General features: G+C 39.5%; 1 protein-coding gene across 1 annotated transcript in view; it reads right to left on the bottom strand.

Moving 5' to 3' along the window:
- The window catches only part of IL1RAPL1 (interleukin 1 receptor accessory protein like 1), a 1,448,054-nt gene extending 1,444,357 nt beyond the window's left edge, over positions 1 to 3,697 (bottom strand). Inside the window, exon 1 of the mRNA XM_027533998.1 lies at positions 2,789 to 3,697. The gene's annotated coding sequence lies outside the window, so the exon portion shown is untranslated. The remainder of the gene's footprint in view (positions 1 to 2,788) is intronic.
- Positions 3,698 to 25,882: the final 22,185 nt, after the last annotated feature.

Here is a 25,882-nt window from a genome sequence, read left to right as displayed (position 1 = left end):
CCTAATGTGAATTATGCGGTCTTCAAGAAAAAGGGGAGCAATTTCATGCATATGTATGTTTGACAGCCAGTGTCTTTTTTTTAAGAGATTTTTTTTCCCTTTCTAGCATTATTTCCATCCATTACTGAGCTTCTAAGACCTCTTGAATATGCCCTCTTTGGTAACATACATGTGGTTTATGTCAGAAAACAGCTAAGGAAGTCATTTATAAAATATTAAAATAAGGAGTGCAGGAAAACTCAAGGCAGACTATATTTCTGCACATAGTTGGAGATGAGCAGCCTGGAGGCAGCCGTAGAGTTACCCTGACCCCTGAAGGAAGGAATCAGGAGTTAACTTCACATCCAATTTCCTACACAATATGAATACCAAACCTCCAAATCCACTGGCACAATTTATCAATATTTGGGTATGTCCTGCAGAAATAAGAAAGGCATCTCAAATCTCAGAGCTCTCCAATCCACCACTCTGATTTGGGGTAAGCAGATCTTTTCAAAGTTACTTAGTGGATCTTGCACCTGACTCCAGAGGAAAAACAGAAAGGATCATCTCATCTCTAGGATAGAAGTCATTTAACCTTCTTTTTTTTTTTTTGGTAAAATAAATGTAAAGGGAAATAGGAAACAGCACAACTAGATGATAAGATGATTTAATTCAACAGGGTTAGGATTTCAGCAGAGTTTCATTTTGAGGGAATCTATAATCTATTGAGGAAAGAACAGATCCTGAAACAGCAGAAGGCCAAAAGGAGCTGACGTGTCTCTTCTCTTAAAGAAAATCACGGCTCCAAATAAAACATCAGGGAATGACATTTTATCCTGCAGGGTTCCCTCCTCTGTACCATGAGTGGAGCACAATTCTCTTGTCTCATGGTAAAACTCACAGGCGGCTGCAACATGTCCTTCAAGCCATTCAGTAAGTAAAACTTGAAAATGGATTGCTCTTTTTCCTGGGATGTGTATTAATAATGAATTCGTTGCCACTAATTCTTTAATTTAACAGGATATCATTACCTCTGAAGGTTTTTACTTCTCTTTCCCTAGAGGGTTAAAATGGCCCAGAAACAGGCTGTCAAGGCAGAGATAAAGGTACCAAACACTCATTTCTGACACACTGTGGAAGCAATCATTTTTATTGAGGGAACCACCAGACCGAAATCTGCATCAAGCTCTACCAGGAAAAATGCAAGAGAGGATCTCAAATAGTCATTCCATTCACAGTCTTCATGTCAATGGATTTAACTTTCTACTCAATTGGGGTCATGTATTTCAATCACAGGGTACAGAACTATGACCTTGGCTAGGATCATCAGCTCCAATTTCTCAATGGGGCACTTGTGAAACATTGCGGACTCATTTTGACTCTCCACGGGTGTGGTTAAAATTGCTCCTGTCCGGCCCTAAAGCTTACATGATCTGCTGTCCCTCAGAAAGTCACTATGAGAAAACTCATGTTAAATTTGCCACAGAGATCAGGGTTTACAGGACCCTTGGAGCTAATCTCTGTGTGCCCTCCTCCTCCTCCGTTAAGCTGTTACAAGCTTTCAAAAGTTAACAGAGTGATGAAGCCTCTCTCTATACAATCATTTCATCTCACTATCGTTGACTGAAGCTCGCTGATGTAATGAAGTTACATAATCACCGATTATGCATGACTTCCATCCATCTTCCTTCATATCCACATATCTTCTCCCCTCCCCTTCAGATCAGTCTACCAGGTGAGATTTATAACACATGTAAATGCTCCATTCTCTCATCATAGGTACTGAATTTGGGACTTTAGCATTGCAGTACAGTGCACTGAACCACGTCATCAATATTGATTTTTTTTATCCCATTTCCCAGGCAGAATATGCTTAAGCATCCTTCATGCTCTAGTCTCTAACTTTTTACCGAAAGGGTAAAATAGATGTAGCAGATAGAACACATCCTCAACTTAAGGTTAAGGGAAGTGTGTAATTGCCTGCATTTCCAAAGCTGGCTGCATTGCAATAAAAGGATGGTCTCTGCTTCCAGACCTTCGACTCCCCTGCACGTGGGTCGCACCTTCAGCTATACAGGGTATTGGGTAAATAATTATATTATTGGACAAATTGAACTTAAGAAAGAAAGCATTATGGTGATACTGAAAATAATATTGCACTGTTCTTCTCTATTTTAGTCATCATTTTCAGCTTTCCCTTTTCCTTTTTAAATTCCAAATGATAATCTTGTAGATAAAAAAGTAGCCCAGGGTACTTAATAATCTCCAATAATCACAACCTAGAGAACAATTAACAATGATTATCACCTTAAAGTTTAAGAACTTGACAAGTGGGATGTCCCTGGTCCCATTGCGGCTGTGAAATGCAGCAGAATGCTGCACTGAGTTGAAAACATATTTCTTTTAATGAATAAAGAGTAGCTCGTTTCCTTTTAAATAGGGCTCTTTAGTAAGTGTTCCTTTCGTGGTTGCTACCCCTTTCAGAACATAGGAGCCACAAATATTGCATCCAAACAAAGAGTGTCTACCCAAAATTAATTCAAGACACTCTTCCTTATCAAAATAATTGGAGGGGGGAGTCATGTTTTGATTTATTTTCAATTACACTCAGAATACAGACCCACATACACACACACACACGCACACACACCAACACACCCAACTGCAGTTATTCCATTCAGTGCCAATAACGGCCACATCAGAGCCATCTATGCGATGCAGCAATCATCCAAGTCACCCATTCCCATTACAAACGCCCAAGTTTGCTCACGCCACGAATGGGTTTGCATATATAAAACGACCTTACCCACAAGAGTCTTCCAAATTATTCTCCTCTGGTTATCAGTCGGTAATGTAATTGCTGGTCATCACAATGCGAATTCAGAAAAATCCACGTTTTACTCCTGGGCTCTTTTTCTTGTTTTTGCTAGCAATTAATATCGTGAACAAGATACCCATTCACAAATGCCAAGTTCACCATAAAAGCAGATAATTCCATACAGCTCTTCCCTACAAGGCTGCCTCCAGTTAGTTCTCAAAGTGCCCGATTGTTTGGTGAAGATACAATCCAGGTGCAGAGCAGGGGAAAAAAGAAAACTAGGAGAAAAAAGAAGAGGCAGATAGAAAAGGAGAGACTGAGAGAGGAGAGGGCAGAAAAAGAGGGAAGAAATTTTTTAAAAGAAGGAAGGAAAAAGGCCGGTAAGTAAGGAAGTCTGTGAGCTCTACGACAAGAACCGGAGTCTTGCTTGCAAATCTTCTGTATACATGTAGCCTTTCAAATCCTCTTGGTCCCCAAGTAAAATTTCCAGATCCGGGATGCAGCCATATGAAAGAATCCTATGTATATTTCACAAGTATCCCGCAATAACCGATCCGACGGGGTTTTCCTTGTACAGTACTGCTATGTGAAAGCACACAACCCCTGCTGTTTGGGAAGGTGTCTCCTGGGTCCTAGCTCTCTTCAGCAGCCCCCAAAAATGATTTTTCAAAAAAGAGTGGGGGGGGGGGGGAAGCAGCTTTGCGTTTGCCTTGAATGATGCTAATCCTGAGCGAAAACGACAAGGAAACCACGACTAGCACGAGATCTTGGTTAATAGCCACAATCCACTCAAAATATCCCAGGGAAGAAGGAGCGAAAACAAGAAAGAGAAACTGCAATGCATAAATGATTCCAGTGTTTCTACAAGATCGGTTCATTTGATTGAATGCATTCTCTGGTTTGCTGCAAGTCATAAAGAGGATAGTGTTACTGCCACCCAATGGATATTTTAGTACTAGCCAATCCACAGAACGCCACCGCTTTGAGAGTTTTAGTTTTCAGAAGACTAAGGAAGAAGGAGCGTAGCTTGGGAATCTTTAGGAAAGGACCCTGAGAGGCCTCGAATAACGAGAATGTGTGCTTCCAGGCAAAAGCGGACCGGCCACTGAGGACGCTCACCCAGTTTTGCATGAACCACCTTAGAATTACGGTTCCATTTCTCTAGGAAGCAGAAAGGTACACAGATCGATGCCTACACTGACACGCTCATAATAACCTCCTTTTCGTCACTTCTCTTTAGACCTGATTTGTTATTGCGAGCGATCTCTCGCTCTCTCAAACACACACACACACACACACACACACACACACACACACACACACACAGAACCATTGTCTAAATCACTTTAAGCCAGATTTTAAACGGAAGCGGGGTGCGAGGCGGTGGCTCCAAACCTCTGGCGGCAAGGTGATAATTGTTTCTAAAGGGCAGTTTTGCAAAGTGCTTCTGCCCGTATTGGGATGTAAATTGTGAGTCCATCAGGCAGAAACTCTCCACCTCTCGGCTTTTTCAGTTTGGGAAGGAGCAGGATCTCCGGGAAGAGGTGAGGGGCGGGGCGAAGAGGAGGCGATGGAAAAGGATGCTCCTCCCCTCGGCGGTGTCACAGAGTTCGCTGCGGATTAGGAGACCGAGTCGTGATGGGAAGAGGGACAAAGTAGGCAGTGGTCAAATAAATTAGGATATTTTCTCAGGTGAAGATCTGTGCCCTTTATATTACCTTGGGATTGTATAATACATATACTTCTATACTTCTCAAACTAGAACGTAGGCTTGATCACCTGGGTGGCTTGTTAAAATGCAGATTTGGATTCAGTAAGTCTGGAGTGAGGCCTAACAGTCTGCACTTATAATAAGCTGGTCCATGGACCATAATGATGCTGCTGGTCTATGGACCACACTTGGAGTAGCAAGACTCTAGGGATGTGTCTTACACTGCAACCCAGGAGTCAGGTTCTGACAGGGAGGTGGGCTGGGCAGCTAAAGGCTAAGAAACACTTTTCCAGTCACCACCCCTCCCCCTCGCCACCCTTCAACTTTTCCCACAGGCCACTTGTAGCCCCGGTTCCAGAAAACCTTAACCCGTTCTCTACAAGGTATTTCACAAGCTTTTGTAATGTAAGATTAAACAGGCTAAACCCCCAAATAGAACACTAAATAGGCAAAGCATTCTTGACCCTAGAGAACTGTGTTTCACTTAATCTGGGGAGTAAATCCCAATGGAAGATCAAGGGAACCCTTGCAAATATTAGGTCAAATGCGAACTAAACAAATGCAAGATAAACTCAGTCAGGGCACAGGTGAGATGGAAAGAGGGCTGGGCGGCTAGATAGGGAGGTCAACCTGTAGTTTTTTAAAAAGAAGGAGCAGTATAATGAACTTTCCAATTCGAGCTGAGGGAAGATCTGGTTAAAGTGTGTAGGCAAGTGTTATGTGGTTTTCCAGGAGCTTAACGACATCCGTGCCAGCCGCTCACCTTTCCCTGCTCCTTCCACGCAAGCTCGCATACAAAATATACTGAGAATCAGGGGTGGAGGGGATGTATATTCTCCTCCTCTCACAGAAGACTTCCCCGGTGGCTCAGCGATAAAGGTGATGGTTCCATCCCTGGGTCAGGAAGATCCCATGGAGGAGGGCATGGCAACTCCAATATTCTTGCCTGGAGAATCCCATGGACAGAGGAGCCTGGCGGGCTACGGTGCACGGCGTCGCAGTGTTCAGATGTGACTGAAGAGTCACGCACGCACGCATGCCTCTCTTAGCACGAGACCCACATTCTCAGCACCATCTCTCGTGGTCCTTGAGTTGACCCATTTAAGAGGTAAAGTTGACTTCAAATGGATTGCGAGGGGGCACAATTAACAATTTAATTGCTTCAAGCAAAGTTGAGAAGGCTAAGTCCTGGGCTGTAGGCTCAAATCCTAGATCTGAGTCTAATTTCTACTCCTATGCTGTGCTCAGTCGTGTCGACTCTGCAACCTCACGGACTGTAGCCTGCCTGGTTCCTCTGTCCATGAGATGCTCCAGACAAGAACACTGGAGTGGGTTGCCATGCCCTCCTCCAGGGGATCTTCCCCACCCAGGGATCGAAACCAGGTCTCCCGCGTTGCAGGAGGATTCTTTACCGTCTGAGCCACCAGGGAAGCCCAATTTCTACTCCAAAGCAGTTCTGATTATCGGAGGGAATCACTAATTTCTCTTGGCCTCGGTTTCCTTGTCTGTAAAATGATAGATAGGTTGAAATGAACCGGTTGCCAGGGTCTACTCCAGCTCCACGTGGTACCAAAATCAAGTCCTCTATTTGTGAGACTTTTGCTAGTCAGTTTGTTACTCTACACAGAGCAAGAGTTCGAATTAGTACCTTGACATTGGCTGAAGAGAGGATCCAGAAGCTTTGAAAAGTGTGTTAAAGACGCGAACGAACAGTTGACTATTTCCATTCCTCTTGCAAGAGATAATCTGAGCGCTTTCTCTTCAGATCCGGGAAGGAAAGTGTTTGTTTGAATCTGAGGTGAGGCATTGTCTATTCCTGGATCTTACAGAGCCAACTGTGGGCCTCCCTGTTTGTTGCCATGGGATCCTCTTTGTGCGAACTGTCTTGAACTGTGTGGGAACATTTTCCTCTTGTCTCCCTTCAGTTCTCTCTCTAACTCTTCTGAAGATATGTGTCAGAACACAATGTAGCTGCATTATTGCCGATTAAGAGTAACAGCAGCTGCAAGGTGCATCTAATTAAGAATTTTAATTACTTCACCAAATTCTCATTTGCAGATGTTCAGAACATTAAACAATGTATTGTGATTTTATTTTAAAATCTGAGTAAAGCTGACCTACCTCCAAAGGGGAGGGTGTTAAAAAAAAAAAAAAAAAAAAACCTGCACAACTCAAGGATGGTTATAAAAAAAAAAAGACATTGACATAAGAAGTATATACCTTGGAACATTGTTTGTGATTAAAGTGATATTACATTTGGGATCAAAAAATAGTGTGCATATCCATATATACACCTGTTTTTTTCTTTACTAAAGTAAAAGGCAAATAAATCTCAGAATACTACAAAACTCAATAATTGACTATTCTAGCCGAATCCTTGCATATTACACAGTTCTCAAATGTTCTGTTCTTTTCTCCCCCCAGTAACAGGATGGTTAACAGTAAGAGTGGCGCTGCAGTATGGGGATTGTAGGCTATAATCCAAAGCATTATGGGGTTTGTAGTAAAAATGGGCTGCAGATCCATTCCATGCTTATAGCTTTTCTCAGTTGAAGGAACTGCTGTTTTATTTTCTAATAATAAAAAAAGAAGACTATCGATATATTTTAAATAAGAAATTCATTTTAATGAAACAAAGTTGGTATTACTGGAAGTATGAAATTAGAGTTTAACTCCAATAATATTGTAACTGAGGAGATGGAGAATACAGTAACACTTACTTCATAAGCCCCAAATAATAACCTGAGTGAGTTAGTTCCTAATGTTCCTATCCAATGGCTAAGGTTTCCAAAATCACTTATTGTTTTTGCATTTCTTAAAGCATAACGTGGACACAGAAAATTCAAATTCTTATTGCATCCACCTTTAACTACTGTTCGCCTACATTTAATTTCTCACACTGCACATCATTCCTCAATGAAGTGAACCAGAGTTTTATTTCATCTACCTTTTTCAATGTTTTTGTATACAAAATACTCTGAATATTCAGAGTAGTTTCTCTTTTTAATAAAATCCTTAAGGCTGGAGTATCTGGGAAATATGTCTGGAGTGGGATATTTCATTCCATTTAAATTTAATTAATTATAGAAACATATAAATTAAGGAGTTATAATTCAAGCCATCTTCTGTATGCAGATGATTCTGTGTAGGTAAATACATAATTTATAGAGGTTTTGATTTAACTCTGTTGGCAATTTATTTCTAAGTTCTTTAAACATTATTTGTATGATATAAATTCAAAGTCTAGCTCCCCAGTATTGTTCTATGAAATCAGTCCCCCTTTTGTTATAAAGGCTAAAATATGTCTCTTCAAAGTCTCTTCCATCTGTGAAAGTCCCCATTATCATGCTAAGTTACTTAGAAAGTACTTTATACCTAAGGTTGCTTACTTTTCTCTTTCTGTCCTTAAAGAGTACTCCATCCACAAAAAAGACATTGCTAAAGCAAACTACTTTGTAGACATGAATAAATGCAAAATCAAGCGTCCTTCATTTTCAGGCCTTTTACCAGCAACATTCATCTGAACCCACCACCACATATTCTCCAATGATGTACAGACAAAGACTTGAGCATTTCAGCAGAATTCCACCATATAAAGTTCAGAAATAATAAAGAATGTTATGAAAAAAGCAAACAGTAATAGGAAACAAAAATGCCAGGCCTGCTTTTCTTTCAGATTTCTAAGTTTTGAATCATAGAAATATACAAATATATATCTTCTTGAATGCAGTTTACATTATTGTTCATACTGTGAATATTTCTTTTATGGTCATAAAAATAAAAGCAATGCCCCAAATGAAACACTATGTACATAAGCGATGCAAATACATCCCGGTGGAAAGCCGGCTGGCTGCTGGTGGGAGGGTATATTTATACAGTGCCTTTCATTTGGAAGGTTCCCAAAATGATTTGCAAACTGTATATAGAGGAATTGCTCACCATGGAAATTCACCCACTTCCAGGAGAGAATGCAGAAGTCATTCCATGCTGACAACTAGTTTAAATAAAACCACAGAACAATATTTCAGGTGGGCAAAATTATAATTGATTCTGGAAATGTGTGTTGAAACCCACTATGTGCCAGGCACAGTATGAGGTACTGAGGGTAACATTATGGATATATATGGTCAAGCTTACAGTTTTACTGAAATCTGACCAGACCTCGGGAGTTAAAAGCCCTATTTCTTGATGAATTTCTGGTCCCTGCTTATGGTTTTACCAAAACAGACTACTTGCTACTTTTATAATGTGTTTTCAGCAGGCTTCATGGTATCCAGGACACATGACTTGTGGCAATGCATTCTACATTCAATTGATCACGCACAAAACATAGCTTCACAATATTGTGGTTGAAGCAGGTAAAAATGACAATAACATTTCCTGCATTGAATGATTTGGAAGAGGTAGGGCAGCATTACAAGTCTTCTGGGTTTGAGAAATGAAATGAATTGGTATCACTGTCTATACATGGAAGACCATTTCCACTGAAATGATTCAGGGCACTTCATGATAATTAAGGCATATAAAATAGCTTAGTAAAGGAAGAGAGCAGTATGAGCTGATGTTTCAGAGCATAGAATATGGAATCAAATGCCAGTGTCTCTTGACTTCACTAGATTTATAATATTTTTCCAGTGAAAGTAGAACAGGAAAAACGAGTGAAGCAGGCACTGCCATAGTTCAGCCCAGACCTCTGTGTGTTCACAGCCATCACTTGCTTCTCTCTGTTTTTCATCTAAAGGTCAGCCCCTGCATCTTCTTTGACTACTATTCTTAGGCTACTGGGGCAGCTTGACCTGCCTATAGCGAGTGTACAGACCTCCTCTGCCTTAGCCAATGACTGACTCATTATCAACTGAAGTATGAAAACCCCTAACTCTTTTGCCTACAGTACAGAAAAACTCTGAGGCATAATTTACAATGTAGACATCCCCTCTGACATCAGGCCGAAGCTGGGACTTTGTAATCACAGGCTTGGTTGGTGGCTGGGAACATAACATAGAGGTTAACGAGAAATAGTCATAGCGGTCCCATTAACTGGAAACAGATCATTCATTGACCCACCTGTCTATGGTTTATCCATTGCATACTATGTGCCAGGCACTGTGGGATGCGGGGGCTCCAAGGATGAATAAGGCACAGTCCCCGCCGTTCAGGACTCAAGTCTAGCAGTGGAGAAAGACAAATGTCACATGCGATGTACAGTGTGATGAGTTCTATAAGAGAGATCTGAATTCAGCCGAAAAGAGTCAGGGAAGACTGAACAGAGAAGGTGTTATTTCAGTGACCTTGAGGGATGAGCAAAAAATAAAATCACAAAAATGAGTGAAGACCAGGAATAAAGAGTAACATCTAAGTAGACCAATTTTCTTCTACCTAGAAGGAAATAGCACTGGTCCTGGGAGTAGAAATCAAAAGTGTTTAAAGTCAGAGAATCTGTTTTTGAAGGGGGCTCTAGAGATAACCTCGAATAATCTCTTTATTTTAGTCAGAGGAAATTGAGTCTCACTTGGCCGAATGACATAGTTATTTAAACTCACAAAGCTAGGAAGTGGTAGGAGTTCTCTTCTAGCATGACTCAGCCATATTGCCTGTCAGCCTTTTCTTGAAAAAGATAAATTGAGGACATAATAGAGATATCTGATATAATAGGATCTGTTCTGAATCCTGGCCTATCACTATATGGCCTTGAGAAAATTCTCTGCCTTCTCTGAGTCTCAGTGTCCTCCTATAAAAAATGAACTTAATAAGATAAACTTCTCCTGGGGTTTTTTTTAGCATGTGAACCTAGCAGAGTGCCTAGAACACAGGATGTAGGAGAGAAGCATGCTTTGTTTCATTTTGTCTTTAGTTTGTTTTCATTTCTTTTCTTTTCCAATCAGAGAATTTAACAGTGGTGTAAGTGGAAACAAGGATGTTTTAATTTTTGTTTGTGTTTTTTTAGTACTAGCTATAGAATGGAAGAGAATCAGACATTTAAGTAAGATAGTTTTCTTCTTTGCAAAATAATTTAAAAAATGGGTTTTGTTTTTGGTTAAGACTTACCCTATCTCTGCCTGAAACTCATGGTTTTATTAATAGAGCATCTCAGGACAAGTTCAACTATATTCGATGCAAGCTGTGTAGGTGAGTCTACTTCTTTTAACCAGCTAGTTACAATAATGGTAAACATAATACTCACAAATATATTTGCCAACTAAAGAAGTTTATTTTATGCACATTGGAAAAGAGGATAGTTCAGTTCAGTTCAGTCACTCAGTCGTGTCTGACTCTTTGCGACCCCATGGACTGCAGCACACCAGGCCTCCCTGTCCATCACCAACTGCCAGAGCCTACTCAAACTCATGCCCATTGAGCTGGTGATGTCATCCCACCATCTCATCCTCTGTCATTCCCTTCTCCTCCCACCTTCAATCTTTCCCAGCATCAGGGTCTTTTCAAATGAGTCAATTCTTCTCATCACGTGGCCAAAGTATTGGAGCTTCAGCTTCAGCATCAGTCCTTCCAATGAATATTAAGGACTGATTTCCTTGAGGATAGATTGGTTGGATCTTCTTGCAGTCCAAGGGACTCTCAAGAGTCTTCTCCAACACCACAGTTCAAAAGCATCAATTCTTCAGCATTCAGCTTTCTTTATAGTCCAGTTCTCACATCCATACATAACTACTGGAAAAATCATAGCTTTGACTAGATGGACCTTTGTTGGCAAAGTAATGTCTCTGCTTTTTAATATGTTGTCTAGGTTGGGCATAAGTTTTCTTCCAAGGAGCAAGCGTCTTTTAATTTCATGGCTGCAGTCACCATCTGCAGTGATTTTGGAGCCCCCCAAAAATAAAGTCTGTCACTGCTTCCATTATTTCCCCATCTATTTGCCATGAAGTGATGGGACTGGATACCTTGATCTTCGTTTTCTGAATGTTGAGTTTTAAGCCAACTTTTTCACTCTCCTCTTTCACTTTCATCAAGAGGCTCTTTCTTTCTTTGCTTTCTGCCATAAGTGTGGTGTCATCTGCATATCTGAGGTTATTGATATTTCTCCCGGCAATCTTGATTCCAGCTTGTGCTTCCTCCAGCCCAGCATTTCTCATGATGTACTCTGCTTATAAGTTAAATAAGCAGGGTGACAATATACAGCCTTGATGTACTCCTTTCCTGATTTGGAACCAGTCTGTTGTTCCATGTCCAGTTCTAACTGTTGCTTCTTGACCGGCATACAGATTTCTCAGGAGGCAGGTCAGGTGGTTAGGTATTCCCATCTCTTTAAGAATTTTCCACAGAGTGGAATGTTTCATAGAGTGCCTGAAGAACTGTGGACAGAGGTTCGTGACATTGTACAGGAGGCAGTGATCAAAGACCATTCCCAAGAAAAAGAAATGCAAAAAGGCAAAATGGTTGTCGCAGGAGGCCTTACAAATAGCTGGGAAAAGAAGAGACTTGAAAGACAAAGAAGAAAAGGAAGGGTATACCCATTTGAATGCAGAGTTCCAAAGAATAGCAAGGAAAGATAAGAAAGCCTTCCTCAGTGATCAAAAGAGGATAACAAATGGCAAATGAATGTATGAAAAATTGACATCATAGGATATAATGACGATGTAAATTTAAACCACAATGCACTATCATGACACATTCACCAGAATGTTTAAAATGAAATAATAGATGATAGAAAATGTGGGCAAAGGGTAGGAGCAATAGTAACTCGCGTCCTGGGTAAGTAAAATTTTTTTCAGTAACCTTGGAAAACTTTTCAGCAGCGCCTATTAACTCTAAAAATTGGTATAATCTATGATGCCATCAGTTCCATTCTAGGTACATGCGCAAGAGAAATGCAGATGTATGTCCATCGAAAACAAGTATTAGAAAGTACACAGCAGCTTTATTCAAAAAATTCCATACTGGAAACTACACAAATGCTCATCCACAGTAGAATGGATAAATACATTGTGGTATATTCTCACAGCAGGCTACCCTACAGGAACGAGAACTAATAATCACGGCTACTGGCAACAATATATTTCAATCTCATAAGCATAATGTTGAGCAAAAGAAAGCAGACATGAAAGAATACATCCTGTAAGACTGTGTTTACAGAAAGACCCAAACTAACCCACATTGTAAAACATCAGAATAGTAGCTACCTTTAGTGAGACAAGTGACCAGAAGTATGTTTAAGGAGAGCTTCGGAGGTGCTAGTAAAATTGTGTTTTTTTTAATCCTGATGTTAGTTACTCGAGTGTAATCAATTATGAAAATTCATTGAACATGCATATAATGTATGTACTTTTGAAATCTATTTATATTTCATTAAAAAGTTTTTTACAAAGAAGTTTGTTTTAAAACTAGAAGCAAAAAGTTTAACTCACACATCAATGACGCATTATTAATAATGATCAATAGAAATTAATAAAACAAACTCTTGGCAGGCATTTGTGAAAGTCAAATTCTTTAAAATATGGGGGTCGTCCTGCAAAATGATATAAAAAGGCAGGGTTTGTTTATTTTAAAAGGTGTTTTCAGGAAATAAATGGGGTTCTCTTTTTGCAACATAATTTAATATAATGTAACATAGAAGAGGAACTAGACAATGAAGATAATCATGTCTTTGACTTTTTAGTGTCAATCAAAGCTTTGTTCAATTCTTTCGTGAATGATAATAGCTAGTATTTATTCAGTACTTATTATGTGCCAGGCACCGTTGGAGGCATTTTATGTACTAACTCACTAATCCTCAGAAGAAATAAGTACTGTTGTCATGACCAATATACAGATAAGGAAACCAGGTCACAAAGAGTATTAATAAATCTTGCTCAATGTCTTACAGTGGTGAAGTTGGAAATTGTACCTTCTCTCAATCACTACTCTGATCTGCTAAAACCATCACTTTTATATCTGGCTTGTATGTTGCCTTTTAGTTTTTAATTTATTTTTAATTTTTTATCTTTTGGCCACAGGGAATGTGGGATCTTAGTTTCCTAACTAGGGATTGAACTCATGCACCCTGCAGTGGCAGTAAACAGTCTGCCAGGACTCTGACAGGACAAGACATGGAAGTTCCATGTCTTGTATGTTGCCTTTATTAGCTTAATTTATTCCTTAATATGGCAAACTGTAAACAAAAGACTTAATGGCAGATCAGTAAAAATTTCAAGTGCATGGTTTTCCCCAGCAGGATACGGAGCTCTTGATTTTGTGCATCACTCTGCTTCATTTCTCTTTTTCCTAAAGGAGATCTAAGTGAATTATTATGTTTCTGTTAAATGAAGGGAAAAATGAGGAAATTACACTTTCCTGGGGAAAATGTTAATATTTCAACTTTTTAAACACTTAAGAATAGTACAATGAAGGGTATGTTAACTTTATGTAAATATCAGTATGACCTTCTGAACTGATTTTTACATTGAGAAAAACAACTCTCAAGTAAATCAAACAAGAGGAGATATTATAGATAATGTTAACAACTAGATAGCCATGCCAAATTTGTGTGTGTGTGCATGTGTGTGATGTGTATTTATTAGGATGGCCAAAAAGATTGTTTGGGTTTTTCCATAAGCTGGCACGAAACCTCAGATGAAATTTTTGGCTAACCCAATATTTACCAGTTATTAGAAGAATATTATAATATACTGGAATGAGGTGATGATATAGCAGGAACTAGGTACTAGACAGAGATTACAGCATGGCATAATATAGGTAATAAAAATGGAATCTTATGTATCATTACAGTAAAATGCTCTCATGACAGAGACAATGGTACCAGTTCATCAAACGTTTTTATTTCCTTCTTAAGCACACAAAAACACTATGTTGCCCAGTCCTTTTGTATCTAGCTGGTACCACAAGGACTGGGGACAGATGTGTGGCCCACAGCTTCCAGATTCCATCATTTGAATCTCCAGAGAGGTCTCTCCCCTCTGTCTTTATCCTCTTGTTTGCCTTCTTCATATGCATGAGTGCTGTGTGCTAAGTTGCTCCAGTCTTGTCCAACTCCATGCGACTCCATGGACTGTAGCCGGCCAATCTCCTCTGTCCATGGGATTCTCCACGCAAGAATGCAGGAGTGGGTTGCCATGCACTCCTCCAGGGGATCTTCCTGACCAAGGGATCGAACCCATGTCTCTTAGGGCTCCTGGATTGGCAGGCTTTACCACTAGCACCATCTGGGAAACCCTCATATGCATGGCTTGAAGGAAAAGACTTCAAAGTAGTGGAGTCATGTGATAGAAGGATCTAAACTCCCTAGTTATTCCTAAGTAGGATCCTAGTCATTGCTAATGGCACCCCACTTCAGTGCTCTTGCCTGGAAAATTCCATGGACGGAGGAGCCTGGAAGGCTGCAGTCCATGGGGTCGCTAAGAGTCAGACACGACTGAGTGACTTCCCTTTCACTTTTCACTTCCATGCATTGGAGAAGGAAATGGCAAGCCACTCCAGTGTTCTTGCCTGGAGAATCCCAGGGACGGGGAAGCCTGATGGGCTTCCGTCTATGGGGTCGCACAGAGTCGGACACGACTGAAGCGACTCAGCAGCAGCAGTCATCGCTAAGAGGAAAGCTATGCAACCAGAAGCATTAGGCTTGGGCTTTGTGCAAGTAAGAAGCCAATTTTCATCGTACTCAGCCTAGAGATATCAGGTATATTTATTAGTATAATGTAGCTTAGTCCACCCTGATTTGTAACCTTTGATTCATTCAAAGGCAAGGAGATTTTATAATATTTATTGACTAATTTATTTATTTGGCTGCCTTGGGTCTTAGTTGCCTCAGGCGAGATCTTGAGTTGCATCACACGCGATCTTTGTTGAGTCTCGCAGGATCTTTGTTGCCTCATGCGGGATCTTCATTGCGGCGAGCTGGTTTCTCACTGGTTGTTGTGTGCAGGCTCCAGAGTGCCTGGGCTGAGTAGTTGCGGTGCATGGGTTTAGTTGCTCTATGGCATGTGGTATATGAATTCCTGGACCAGGGATCAAACCTATGTCCCCTGCATTGGAAGGCAGATTCTTAACCACTGGACCATCAGGGAAGTTTCAAGGCAAGGAGAATTTTTCTTCTTTTTCTTTTTTTCGTTCTTTTTTGAATCTTAGGTGTACCAAATTGTATGGTTCCTGATTCTTGGTTAATAGTCGTTTTTATTGGTCTGTGTGCAGCCCAGTTTTATTCACGTAGTTTAGTTAGTTGTTTTTCATGAGGTTATAAATGCTCGAGAAAACACCATCCAAAACAAAAACAAGCATCTTGATAATAACCTGTATCAAACATATGGCAAGGTACCACTGTCAACCTATCCATCTGCCTCCCCTTACTTACTCGAAGGAAACACCATCCCGAATTCCATGTGCATCATTCTTTTGACTTCTTTTTTATATAGTTTTATTGCATCTTACAGGTATTCCTAAAGCAGATTTTAAATTTCTGTTGTTTTAACTTTATAAAAGGATTATCGGTTCTAGTTCTGGATAAAATGTGGCAAGCACACTTAACTCTTTCTGTTCCAGTGGCTACATCGAACCCTGGACAGAATGCATGGAGCAGCTATTTGAAAACCCTGAAAAGGAAATAGTAGTAGGCAGATCAGGAATGAGCACCTGCATTAGAAGTACCAACAAATTTGTATTGAGTTTACCTTTTTCTCCCCATGATTATCTCTCAACCTGAAGTCAACAACAGGAAACTTGGGCATGAGCTCAGACAGAGGGGACTCCCAGGGAAGCCCTCTACCTCTTGCTCCAAAATGCTCAGGAGTATAGAAATCTTACCCCAACTTCTCTCCCCTTTCTTTTTTTTCCCTAAAGGATGATACAACAGTTTTATTGCAAAATATCAACATTTATGCTACTCTGTCATTTATACAACTTTGTCATTTTGTTCTTTGCGTTTTAAAAATTTGTTATTATTTATTGGGGGTATAGTTGCCTTACAATATTGTGTTAGTTTCTGGTGTACAATGAAGTGAACCAGCTATATGTATACATATATCCCCTCCCTCTTGGACCTGCCTCCCCAACACTGGCCCCCCCCCATACAACCATCTCATGAAGCTGGTCATGGTGCTGGAGGTGGCAGTTGAAGTTACTGGAACCAGCAAGAATGAAAACTCAGAGAGGGAACCTTCTCTGTTTTATGGTGCTGCAGTTTTAAGAGGATAGGACAGACCCTCATTGTTTTGTTTTGTTTTCACTCTCTGTCCTTCTTTTTGAGCCAAGACATGAGTCTAATCACAAAATTCCACAACACCATGCCAGTGGGGGATAATGGAGCCCCAGTTTCTGGCCAGGAAACCAGAAAGGGTGGGGGCAAAATGTACCCCGTGGTACATTTTACCCCTGGCAAAATGTACCAGGAAGATTGCAAGTGGCAGAGATTCAAGAAAGAGACCTCACAAATTTGTTTTTGAATTCCTGGGCTCACCCTGTGCAGGTGAGGACCAGATTCTAACTAATATTTTCTGTAGTTGTAGCCCCCATTTTAATCATATTTTGTTGACCTTCTTACTGTATTTTTGTCTTTTATTTCTATTTAATTCTGCTCTTCTGTTTGAAATTAATTTTTCCAGCATTATTGAGCTATAATTGACATATAATATTGTGTAAGTTTAAAGCGTACAACGTGTTGACCTGATACACACATATTGTGAAATGATTGCCACTATAGCATTAGCAAAAACCTCTATTCTGTCACATAATTAATATTTCTTTTTTGTGGTGAGAATATTTAAGATATATACTCTTAGCAGCTTTCAAGTATATAAATACAGAATTATGAATTATAATTACCATGCTGTATATTAGATACCCAGAATTTGCCCAGTAGCTCCCTATTTCCCTCACCTCCCAGCCCCTGGTAACCACTAGTCTACTGTTTTTCTGAGTTTGCCTTTTTTAGATTCCACATTTAAGTGATTATCACGCAGTAATTGTCTCTCTGTCTGACGTTCTTCACTTAGCATAATGCCCTCTAGTTTCATCAAAGGATTTCCTTATTTCTTATGGTTGAATAATATTCCATATATATATATATATATATATATATATATATATATATATGCATGTATATATCCAGGTACACAATTGTTTCCTATGCTTATTATGCACTGATCTGTTGATGGGCACCTAGGTGGTTTCCTTATCTTGGTTATTTTGAATAATGCTGCAATGAACATAGGGGTGCAGAGAGCTCTTAAAAATACTGTTTTCTGCTACCTGTTGTCTTTTACTTTCTTTAGGTTTATTCTGGTAATCATATTCTAACATCTTAAGATGCATATGTAAGTCACTAATTTTGAGACTCTCTTCTCTTTTAATATTAGTATTTGAGGCTGTAAGTCTTCCTTAAATCACTTTTACCATGCATAGGTTCTGGTATCTAATGTTTACTCCATCATTCTGTTTTTTCAAAATTTTCAGAATTCACTGTGATTTTTTTTCTTTAATCTAAGAGTCATTTATTCCCGTGTGTGTGTGTGTGTGTGTGTGTAAATTTCCAAATATTCAAGGATATTTTTAATTTTTAAACTTACCATCTAACTTTATGATATTATGGTTAGATATAAGATCTGAAATTTTAGAGGATTTCTTTATTGGCTGTTATATGATCAGTTTTTTATAAATATTCCACATGTGCATGATAAATAATTATATATTCCCTAGAAGAAACAGAAATAACTATGGGTTTCTCTCTCTCTCTTTTCTCCTTATGTATATAATCTCCATTAAATCAATTTTGTCAATTGTGCTATTTATTTCTTCTGTCTTTGGTAAACTGATATTTCGTAACTTGTGTTGAAATTCCCTACAATGATAATGAATTCATTAATATAATAATATCTGTTGATCAGTACATATATTTTGAGCCTATTTTATTGATGTATACTTGTTTAGAATTGCTATACTTTGTTGATGGATTGAACCTTTTTATTGTGTCATGACTATCTCCACTCCCAATATTTTTTTTGTTTTAAATCTATTGTAATTTAATATAATTTAGCTGTTGATTTGGTTGAGGTTTTCCTGTTGTGTCTTATTTTTCCCCATTCTTTACCCTTCAACTTTAGCATGCCCTAATGCTTTAAATGTTTCTCATGTAAATTCTTTAAATCTGGATTTGACCTTTTTATCCTATTTATTAATCTGTATCTTTGAACTGGTAGTTTTCTTCTCCTCATATTTATCATCATTATTGACAACCCACTCCAGTATTCTTGCCCGGAGAATTCCATGGACAGAGGAGCCTGGCAGGCTACAGTCCATGGGGTCACAAAGAGTCGGACATGACTGAACAACTGTCATTCACTCAAAATTTCTTATTCCAATGTGTCTCCGTCATTCTACATTTCTTTTTACTCCTATCTTATTTTCTTAATTGAATCTATAGCTCACCCTGAGTAAAGTAAGGGCTCTCTCACCCCCTGTCTGCTCTTCTTTCCAATACCCATCATGTTGATCAGACCAGTGACCTGGATTTTACTTAAAATGTGGTCCAAGGACCAGCAGCATCAGTAACTCCTGGGAATTTAGTAGAATTGCAGAACTTTGGGCCCCATTGCAGACCTAGTGAATCAGAATCTGCATGCAAACAAGAGTTCCAGGTATCATATGCACAGTACACTTAGAGTCACTAATATCATCAGGGGATTGGTTCTAGGATACCTGTGGATACCAAAATCCACAGATGCTCAAATCCCTTACATAAAATGGTATAGTAAAGTGGGCCCTCTCTAATGAATGCAGAACCCACAGATATGGAGGGCTGCTTGTAACTGGTTACTACAGATAAATTTTCGCTTTTTTTCTTTGATCTTTATTATTTTTTAAACAATAGCACCCATTGTTGTTGTTATTTAGTCACTAAGTCATGTCCGACTCTTTGCAACCCCATGGACTGTAGCCTGTCAGGCTCCTCTCCATGGGATTTCCTAGGCACAATTACTGAAGTGGGTAATAACAACCATTAGTAAGCTATGTATTTGACAACCTTTAATTCATATCTCTCTTCCAAGGTCTCCAAATTTGTCTTTCCTCTTCTTTTAAAGAACTTATCCAGAAGTGTTTCATATGCATTTTTGTGTAGCAAAGATTTTAAAATATTGTATGCCTGAGAATATTTTTATCATGTCCTCTTATTTAAATGACATCTTGTTGGATATAAAATACTATGTTCAAAGTTATTTTCCTTCAATTCTTTGAAAGCACCCATTTGCATCCACTGTTGTTGAAAAATCTGACATCAGTCTGATTCTTCTTCTTTTGTATGACATCCACTCTTTTATTTCTGTGCTTAGAATTTTGTCTTTGTATTCTTATATTTCATTATAATATGCCCAGGTATGGATTTAAAAAAAAAATAAAAAAACCACTTCTCTCTCGCTTTTTTTTTTTTTAATAAAAAAACTTCTTTTTTTGGCACTTTCTGGGCCCTTTCAGTGTGAAGTTGTTAAAAATGTTTAGTTCATTTTGTGTGTGTCCTCAAATATTTTTCTCATCTCCATCTTTTTTCTCTTTTTTTCTCCTTGTTATTCTGGGTATCAGACCTTTTGCACCCAATCTTCCATTTCTCTTGGCTTGTCTCGTATAGTCTCCTTTCCTATCTTTTCAATTTATTTTATTTGGCAGTGCCAGATTTTAATTGTGGCACTCAGGGCCTTTGATCTCCCTGTGGGATCTCGTTCCCCCAAGAGGAGAACAAACCCAGGCCCCCTGCATTGGGAGTATGGAATCTTAGCTACTAGACCACCAGGGAAGTCCTCCTAAGCTTGTAATTTCTACAAGATTTCCTCAATCTGGTCTCCAAATTCATTAATTTATTCCTCAGTTAAGTATTCTGCTCTTTATTCTATCATTTTCTGTTTCAATCATTTCTTTTTTTTAAACACACCATTTTTAAGATACATTTAAATTCTTTGTTTGCTCTAATACTTTCTGCTTCCAGTAGAATGTGGAATACGGGATTTATTTTCCTTTTGAAGGAGATGCACTCTTCAGAATGTCTTGTGAGCTCATCCTTTCCCCCTGCAGATTACTGACTCCCCTGTAAGGCAGTACAGTAGGAGAAAGCATCACTCATTCATTCATGCCCATTCATTCAGAGTGTTGTAGGGAGCAGTGGATAAGCCCTAAAGTGATAGCAACAGGCCTCCCCAAACTGTAGCCAGGCCCAGTTACCCTTTGCTCCTTGGGATCACGGCTTCGATTTGCATCCTTCTACCCCCTCAGGAAAAGTAACATTGAAGGGATGTTGTAAACTTCCAACTTGAGTGTTTGGGGGTCACGGTGTGGAGAAGTAAGTACCAGAGGTCCAGTTCTGTCCTTCTAATTTTCTCAGTGCTCCAAGAGCACAGGGCTTCTGAGCAGCCTTGCTTTTATCATTGTGGACACTGAAAACTCTCTGATCCTGTGGCCCCATCCAGGTCCCTGCCCTGAGAGACTTGAACAAACTTGAGCACAGCTTCTGGAAGCCTAGGGCCAGGTCTCTGGGACAGCCCAGTCTCCCCTTGAATTCCTATCTAGAAAAGCTTGGAAGCTGCCAAAAGAATTCATTCTTTGTTCCAGCTAACACCCCGAAGATTGGCCCCTGACCTCCCTTTCCGAAATCAAGAAAAGATGTTAGGACTTCCCTGGCAGTCCATGGTTGACTCTGCCCTTCCATTGCAGTGGGTGCAGTTCGATCCCTGTTTGGGAAACTAAGATCCCACATGCTGCACTTTGTAGCAAAAAAAAAAAAAAGATGGATATGTATCTCCTGCATCTGCATCACAGAGGTATCTTTCTCAAGGACCTGAATGCCATTCCTTTGAAATGTAAGCATCAGGAAGGATAGACCCTCTGTCAGTTTCTCTGGAAGTATGGAAGCAGAACTTTGATAAATGTCAGTTAGCAGACACAGAAGCCTAATCAGTAACAGTGACCAAGCCTCTTACTCGCCTTTTGTTATTTTCACTTCCTTGACTTAGCTTGTGCCCTCCTCCCCACCACTCCCACATTCCCCCTTTAAAACACCCACTTTCATAGTCTAACAAGAAAAGAGGATTTGTGCTTCAAGGAAAAATAAATTCTGGGAAAATGACTGGGGAAAAAAAAACACACCCACTTTCTGAGCAAATTAGGAATTGAGCTTAGCTCTTTCACCTACTGCAGTACTTGTTGAATAGTGTTTTTACTGCTTTAACTAATGTCCACTTCAACGCAAGTTCTAAATTGTTAAAGATGTGAAGACAGAAGATGAAAGCAAAGAAGAATCAAGAGAAGTATTCCTACAGCACTCCTCTATCACACACACACACACACCCCATCTTGCAAAGCAGTCTGGTAGCTTCCAGCCCCAGGCCTAACTTGACCACCCTGACCATCCCCCAATATCACATCAGAAAAGTCTGTCCCCCACCCTCGCTCCCCATCTATCACAACATGGGGTTCTCACTTTTTTTTTTTTTTTTTTTTATGATTCTCCCTTAGTCTTCCTTCCTGGGGCAGCTCTCAGGGGAGCCATCAGGAGTGGTTCCCCAGCATCTTGTTAGAAACTGAAGCCTGAGGAAGGGAACATTGTTATTTGTCCTTGCCCCTCTTCTCTCTCAGGTCCCAGCCTGTCAACACCTTCTTGGCTCTTTCTTCCTTAAGAAGATTCTTCTTCCCATCTCTATTAAAAAACCCCCAACCTCATTTCTCTTTCAGCTTCTGACTTGAAAACATTCAGCTCTCCACTCCTAAACCTAACTAGACTATGATGATAGCTTATATTTATATAGTCCAAGACAGCTTAAAGTGATCTGTGAGATAAACGCCAATTTACTCCCTATTTCTGACTTTAAGGAGAAAAAAGTAATAAATCATTGGCAAATACTGTGAATTGAGAACTTCATCAAATTTGTAAGTGGAAATTCCTCTCCTAACCTACAACAAGCCCCGCCCCATCACTCTTCCAAATGAGATTCTGTAGCTTGCTTTTAAAAATCTGGCTTTTTCCGAGCCTATAAAAATATTTGTATCCCATACAAATGATTATTGCCTCTGTATAATTAAACACACACACAACCTAAAAGTTAAGAGTTTTGTTTTATTTAGTGGGAAAATTTAAGACTTCAAGCCCAGGAGACAGCATCTCAAATAACCCTGAGAAGACTCCTCTGAGGAGATGAAGGGAGGAGCCAGATTATACAGACGGTTTGCAACAAAGGGCAGGTATTCTGAACATCAAAATATTGTTGATTAAAGGAAAACCAGATATTTCAAGTTAAGGAAACTAGTTCTTTTCTCTGTAGGGGAAGATGCAAGCCTCTGGGCTAACTGAAGTTATTCCTTTGATATGCACCTCAGCTATCTGGGACCAGTATCTTGTTTTCACATCCTGAGCTTCCTGGGGGCTCCGGGTAGGGAGTGGCTGCAGTCTGATGGCTGCTAGACGGCAGGTCTTTCCTTCCTGAGTTCCCCGAGGGCTCACCAGCTCACTATCCATTCAGTTCAGTTCAGTTCTTTTGCTCAGTCTTGTTCATCTCTTTGTGAACCCGTGGACTGCAGCACGCCAGGCTTCCCTGTCCATCACCAACTCCCAGAGCCTACTCAAAATCATGTCCATAAAGTTGGTGATGCCATTCAGCCATCTCATCCTCTGTCGTCCCCTTCTCCTCTCACCTTCAATCTTTCCCAGCATCAGCGTATCTTCAAATGAGTTGGTTCTTCGCATCACATGGCCAAAGTATTGGAGTTTCAGCTTCAGCATCAGTCCTTCCAGTGAATATTCAGGACTGATTCCTTGAGGATAGACTGGTTAGATCTCCTTGCAGTCCAAGGGTCTCTCAAGAGTCTTCTCCAACACCACAGCTCAAAAGCATCAATTCGCTGGCACTCAGCTTTCTTTATAGTCCAACTCTCACATCCATACATGACTACTGGAAAAACCATGGCTTTGACTAGATGGACCTTTGTTGCCAAAATAATGTCTCTGCTTTTTAATATGCTGTCTAGGTTGGTCACAGCTTTTCTTCAAAGGAGCAAGCATTTTTTAATTTCATGGCTGCAGTCACCATCTGCAGTGATTTTGTAGCCCCCCAATATAAAGTCTGTCACTGTTTCCATTATTTCCCCACCTATCTGCCATGAAGTGATGGGATCGGATGCCATGATCTTAGTTTTCTGAATGATGAGTTTTAAGCCAACTTTTTCACTCTCCTCTTTCACTTTCATCAAGAGGCTTTTTAGTTCTTCTTTGCTTTCTGCAACTGGGTCCATTGGAGTTTGCTTTTCCCTACTTTTGTATAAGTTGGCAAAGTTCTGCAGTTCTTCAAAAACTGTAAATCATGTTCATTAACTATTTAGAATTTACTAAGAATTTCTGTAGCCTGATTGTGCACTTTTAGCATAAAGTTAACTCTAGGTCATATTGTTTATTTTGGGTTTATGCATAAAACGTCTATTTGTGTCACCCTTTATCTTTTCCCTCTATTACATGGAAGCAGCCAGCAGTTTCCTGGAAAAGGACGCAGAATAGCATAGCCAAGCTGAAATCACAGGGCTGATTAACAGATGTAAAAAAGTGTAGAGGAGCAGTCGAGACAGACACAGAGGAATTAGGACAGGGAAGAAAGGGAAGCAGTTTGAAGATCGGAGCCTGGAGGAGTCTGAAATAAAGGCAAAGAGACAAGAATCCTACTTAAGAGGCACCAACAGAATGAATGATCTTCTTTGCAAACCTGGTTTCACTTTCAGTGGGAGAAATATGTCCAGTTGTTCCACATTTGTACTCTTTTTACCACGCCATACAGGGACAAATGGTGTTCATGCTCAGCTGTAGTCATATGACCACAGGGATGAATTCTGTCTTGAGATAAAGGATCTAAGTCTGCAATCTTGAAATTTCTCAACTACACTTCCTTAATTAAGAAATGCACAAGTACTATATCTAATTCTCTCCAGATACAGGGAGATAATTTTTCCCCTCTGTGGGCTATCTAAGCCTTTGAGAGTAGATTTATTTTGAATAATTCTTATAAAGCTATTCCTCATATAGGGAAAATGTATTTTTGTGGTTAAGAGCATGGCATCTGGATTCAGACTTCCTAGGTTCAAATATCAGCTGTGGTTTATGCAGTTATGTGGTTCTATATCTCAGTTTCCTCCTCTGCAAAATGAAGGTAATAGATAAACTTTCCTCTGTGAGTTCGACATTTTTAGATTCCACATATAAATGAGGTAGTCCAGTGTTTGTCTTTCTATGTCTGGCTTATTTCACTTAGCATAATGTCCTCCAGTTTTATCCATATTGTTGCAAATGGCAAGATTTCTTTCTTTTTTATGACTGAATAATATTCTAATATATGTGTGTGTATACATACATATGTATATATATATAACATTTTCTTTATCTTTATTCATCTTTTTTCAGTGGACACTTAGGTTTTTTCCCTCTATTTTCACTATTGTGAATAATGCTGCAGTGAACATGGGAACAGACATCTCTTTAAGATAGGGATTTCACCTCCTTTGGATGAACATGTAGAAGTAGAATTGCTGGATCATACGATGTTATTGTTTTAATTTTTTTTAGGAACCGCCCCCCCCCCCCCCCCCCCCCCCCGCCACTCAGTGCTGTTTGCCACAGTGGCTACTCAAATTTAAATTCCTACTAACAGTGCACAAGGGCTCCCCTTTCTCCACATCCTCTCCAACATTTGTCATCTATTGTCTTCTTGATGACACCCATTCTAATAGGTGTGAGATAATATATCTTGGTTTCAATATGCATTTCTCTGATGATTTGGTAACTATAATTAATAAAACTGTATTATGTACTTGAAACCTGCTAAGAGACTAGACCTTGTGTTCCCACCATATGCAAAAAAAAAGGTAACTATGTGAAGTGATGAATGTGTTAATTAGCTTTATCATGGTAATTATTTCACAATGTATATGTATATCAAATCATCACATTTTACCCCTTCAATACAAACAATTTTTAATTGTCAATTGTACCTCAGTAAGCTGGGGAAAACAAGAACAACCTGCTTCATTCAGTTGTTGGGAGGATTAAATGTAATGCAGCTAGCTCAGTACATAGAGACTGTTTAATATTCAAAATGAATTTTAAAATATGCACATTTGCTTGTAAATACAAAAGTTCTCTCTAGAGAATACAAGAAATTGATGATGTTGGTTGCATGAGGGAGAGAAGCTAGGTGCTAGGGCAAGGATGCAGAAAGGAGATATTTCACACTGTACAGTCTTTTATATCTTTGGAATTTTAAACCATGTAAATGCATTGCATATGCAGGGAACCATTAAATAAATAAATAAAGTAAAAATAAAAGGCATTCTGCTTCACTTCCACCTTTCTATTTCCAGCTTTAGAAGGCTTATACTTAGAGGTTTCTTTCTTTCTTTTTTTTTTTTTTTTA

This window comes from Bos indicus x Bos taurus, chromosome X, assembly GCF_003369695.1.
Source record: "Bos indicus x Bos taurus breed Angus x Brahman F1 hybrid chromosome X, Bos_hybrid_MaternalHap_v2.0, whole genome shotgun sequence".
NCBI classification, from domain to species: Eukaryota; Metazoa; Chordata; class Mammalia; order Artiodactyla; family Bovidae; genus Bos; species Bos indicus x Bos taurus.
The sequence above is the reverse complement of the archived record's forward strand: the minus strand, read 5'-3'. Positions and strand labels throughout refer to the sequence as shown.